This window comes from Rhinatrema bivittatum, chromosome 1 (genome assembly GCF_901001135.1).
Source record: "Rhinatrema bivittatum chromosome 1, aRhiBiv1.1, whole genome shotgun sequence".
In the NCBI taxonomy this organism is placed as follows: domain Eukaryota; kingdom Metazoa; phylum Chordata; class Amphibia; order Gymnophiona; family Rhinatrematidae; genus Rhinatrema; species Rhinatrema bivittatum.
The window spans coordinates 282,069,695-282,074,714 of NC_042615.1; positions in this window are offsets into that span (position 1 = coordinate 282,069,695).

Here is a 5,020-nt window from a genome sequence, read left to right on the forward strand (position 1 = left end):
GGGCCTATTTTATAAAGGCCCGGTGAAGCGTGTAAAGCTCCAGGATGCAAAAAAGGGGTGGTCTGGGGTCATGGCATTGGCAGGGAGGGGGTGGGGCCAGAGGCCTCCGACACAGCGGCCATTTGCTGCTATGTTGGAGGACCGTGTACGGGCAGGCTGCTGGCGCATGCAACCTGCGCCTGCCTGCAGGCAGGCGCAAAAGGTTTGATAAGAATTTGGGGGGTTAGAGTAGGGCTGGGGGGAAAGGTTAGGGGAAGGGTTGGGAAGGTTAGGTTAGGGGGGAGAGAACGGGGGAAGCCCGCGGGCATTGGCGCATGCAAGGTGCCCTAGTATGCACCCTCTTGCGCGCAGACCCCAAATTTTATAACTTGCGCGTGCCTGAGCACGCAAGTTATAAAATCAGGCGTACATTTTTGCGCACCGGATAGTGTGTGCATATGTTCGCCCATGCGCAGGTCTTAAAATCTACCCCTAAGTGCAGGTAAAACCTATTAACAATTTCAAAAGCTCTCTCACACGGGTAAAGTTCATTTGTACATGTAAAACCCAGGCTTATGCATATAAATCCTTTAGAAAATCAGGTCCTAGGAATTTAGGTTGCATGTATTTTGTAAAAAAAAGTTAGAAGAGACATTATGTGACATCTTGAACCAGTAGGATATGATCTACCTAGCTCTGCTCTCCATTCTACACATCCACCCCCATCTGCTATATATCACTGTTTTTGAGTTGCTGTGATCGCATCAACTGTTTAAGGGAGTGCCGCTGATCCGATTATAGGGTATGTCAACCCATTTCAGCAAGAAGGAAACGGAGAAAGAGAAAAGAAAAAGGCCAACCCTAACAAAATGGCGGACGGCACTCATTTGCTGGAACAGACTACACGCCAAGAGAACACCCTTCAGGAACTTAAAACAGCAGTGGTAGAAGCTTTATTTCCGGAATTCCAGAAAATAATGGACAAATTCAAAGAACCTCTCGCATGATTGTTTACGAATATTGTTGTCAGGAACTGGAAGAACGCACCTCTGATAACCAAGATGCTGTTACCACAGTACGTGATGAGCTAACTGTGGTTAAACAAAAATTGCAGCAGCAAGAAGAGCGAATTGAGAAACTTGAAAACCATTCCAGACACAACAATTTGCGTTTTGTGGGACTAACAGAATCAATATCTGGCAAAGAATTGCTTCCCTTCCTGGAGCAATGGCTGACAAGCGAGTTGGGCCTATCCTCCACCCACGTCCCGATAAAAATAGAAAGGGCCCACCGGCTCGGCACGAAGCGAAATGATGCTGAGAAGCCGAGGGTTGTAATAGCTAAATTCCTGGATTTTATTCACAAAATGGACATCCTACAGAGTTTGAAAGCTGGTAAGACTTTGCTCCATAACAATATCAAAATATTGGTTTTTCAAGACTATTCCTAAAAACTTTCTATTTTGAGGAGGGAGTTTGTGCTGGCATGCAAACGGCTTCAATCGCTGGGAATGGGGTTTGCCTTGATATACCCCACAAAGCTGCACATGGCATGCTCGGATGGTGTGAAATGGTTCTCCTCCGCAGCCATGGCACTGAAATTTGTGAACAATTTGGAAGTGGCTCGGGCATCTGAGGACAATTGATCTCATCTCGGCACTCTGAAGTTATCTGAGCAACGTGATCCTGCTTAGTTGGATTAAATTTTCGGACACAGCTGTCTGACTGCAAATTTAATTACTGGTTGAGAGCTGATTGTAATATCAGCGTGGACCAAATGGTTTCCTTAAAGTCAGATGGTTATGATCCACCCATAGCTGATGTGCACGCTGGTGAAGAAATCACATTTTGGTGCACTGTGGGGCAGATTTTCAAAGGGATACGCCCTTAAGATACGTGCGTAACCCCCGAAAAGCTGCCCCTTCCACCCCCTGCGCGTGCCGAGCCTATCTTGCATAGGCTTGGCGGCATGCGCAAGCCCTGGGCCACGCGTAAGTCCCGGGGCTTTTCTGGGGGGCGTGTTGCAGCCGGCACGCCATCGGGGGGGGGGGGGGGGGGGGCGTTCCAGGGGTGGGGCCACGGGCGTGGTTCCAGCCCAGGGACGTTCCAGGGGTGTGGCCACAGCCTCTGGACCAACCCCCAGACTGGAACATGGCGCACCAGCAGCCGGCCGGTGCAAGTTATACCTGCCTCAGGCAGGCATAACTTCTAAAATAAAGGTAGGTGTGAATTAGTTAGGGCTGGGGGGTGTTAGATAGGGGAAGGGAGGGGAAGGTGGGGGGGCCAGAAAGTTCCCTCCGAGGCCGCTCCGATTTTGGAGCCGCCTAGGAGGGAACAGAGAATGACTGCACGGCTCGGCGCGCACAGGCTGCCGATTTTGCGCAGCCTTGCATGCGCCAACCCTGTATTTTATAACATGCGTGTGGCAGCGCGCACATGTTATAAAATTAGGAGTAGATTTGTTCGTGCTGGGTTGCGCGAACAAATCTACTCCCGCGCGCACTTTTTAAAATCTACCCCTATGCATGTTAGATGTGCACTCTTCTAGCCCAAGCAAGGCGCCCACTCCCCTAGAATCTCGGACCATCGATGTCTTGGCATTGATTTTGGAATGGGAATCCACCTCTCATCATACAATACCTTTCTTGCACTGGATATGATTGCTGATGCTACTTGGATCTGGCAGGCTTAACAAGCTTAGCAGATCATCGCAGCATTGAAACCTCGGACTGCTTGATGCAATTTGACACCAGTGATCTGGGCATTATCATATATAATGTAGCTGCAATATACTGGCCAGGTCCCTTTTTTTAGGTTGACCCTTAAACTGGATCTCCGGTGCGCTACTGTTTTGGACTTAGACAACACAAATTTGTGGGTCACACCCTTTATGTTTATGTTTCAATTCTCTGAAACAGTATGCTGGTCATAACTTATCTATCTTGACCATGAGTATAGAAGTTTTGGAAGTTAGTGAATACTGGTATGATGTGTGTGTGTGTGGGGGGGGTGGATGGTGTGAATGGAGACTGGGAGTTGAGTTTGATCTTATGTCTCACAAGGGTTGGGGAAGGATGGAGGGATTCAAGGGAGGGAGGGGAGGGAGGAGAGGAGCATGGAGCAATACTAGTTTCTATATTTTATATAAATGGCAAGTCTCTTTTTTTATTTTTGGGAACCACAAACCAAGTGAGGACCTCAGCACTACCTCCTGTGAATGCAAATATTCTCATGCATATTAATTAGGGATATCCTGAAAACCCAACTGACTGGGGGGGGGGAACATAGGACAAGTTTGAGCACCTCTGCTCTGGAGCATTGGGGGAAAGGGGAGAAATATGATAAGACTTTCAAATACCAGAAAGTTATAAATAATTCTCAAGAACTAAAATTTTTTCAATGGAAAGTTTATTCAAGAACAAGGAGTCAGATATAAGAATAATTTTAGAAAATATTTCTTCACAGAAAGGGTGGCAGATTCATTTATTACTTATTTATTCCAATATTTATATTTCACTGATAATTACATTCATGCTCAGTGGATTACAAATGCAACATAAAATACAGTAAATAAAACAACAACAAAAATATAAATAAAAGAAATATGTCATATGCGATAAGGCCCTAACACACACGATAAACCCCTATTGCACGTGAAAAGGGCACGTAGGTGAGGGACATTATTACTGGCAGTAGCGCGGTGAATAGCACCATCTTTTACGCTGGTGAAATCGCACCGCCACAGTGCGAACAGCTGCGGCCTTTCGCAGGCCCACCCCCACCCCCTTTTTCGCGAGATTTATCATTCTGCAAAGAATGATAAATCCAGCCCTATGTAATTTAACATAAGCATGTGCTTATTATTATTATTTTATGTTTTTTATTTTTTTGATATTTTTATTGCACACCACTTCAGGTATTCTCTTTGGAGATTGGGGAAGTGATTAATTAGATTGGTAAATAAATAAACACACTATGTACTGTAATACAGTAGCAAAAGAAGATTTATGCAATCAACCTTTAAATATTTTCTATTATCAAGATAATATGTAACACTTTAGTATGCAATACAATTGAAGACAGGGATTTTGCTTTATACTGTTAGGAATGAATTGCCTTATGTCTCACTTTGGTATAAAATCATTCAGGAATATTTTATTTTTCTTTGTTACACTTTGTTGATTCCATCAAACCGCAACAATGACACAGAAATGCACCATAGCAAACAGCTATTTTGAAGCCTTTATCCTGCATGACATAATATACTATTCTTCCTGAATGATATCATGAAGTAAAAATGGCTCTTTCCATTCTAGCTGCTTTGTACACTAAAGTGTTGAATAAAATCTTGAAAATTAGATTTAATTTTTTACATTTTTGATTGCATAATCACCACATACAGGATACTGCTCTGCATTTACATCATTTCTTTTTATTTATTTATTTAAAAAGTTTTGTATACCATCGTTCGAAGTACATCACAACGGTGTATATAAAATAACATAAAACACAAAGGGGTACATTTTAAAACACAGCGCACACACATACTTTTGTTCGTGCATCAGGCACGAACAAAAGTACGCTAGATTTAATAAGATATGCGCATATCTTATAAAATCTGGGGTCGGCGTGCGCAAGGGGGTGCAATTTGTGCAACTTGCGCGCGCTGCCCGTTCCCTCTGAGGCCGCTCCGAAATCGGAGCGGTCTCGGAGAGAACTTTCCTTCCACACCCCCCCCCCCCCCCCCCCCCGGCACCTTCCCCTACCTAACCCACCCCCCGGCCCTATCTAGACCCCCCCTACCTTTATCTGAAAAGTTACTACTGCCTCCGGGGATAGTAACTTACGCGTGCCAGCGCGGCAGGCCCCGACACAGGCCGCTGTGTCAGGGCACTCGGCCATGCCCCCGAACCGCCCACATGCCCCTGAACACGCCCCTGATCCAAAACCGCGCCGCCCCTGGCCACGCCCCCGACCGCCCCTTTTTGCAAGCCCTGGGACTTGCGCGCGCCGCCGAGCCTATGCAAAATGGGCTCGGCGCG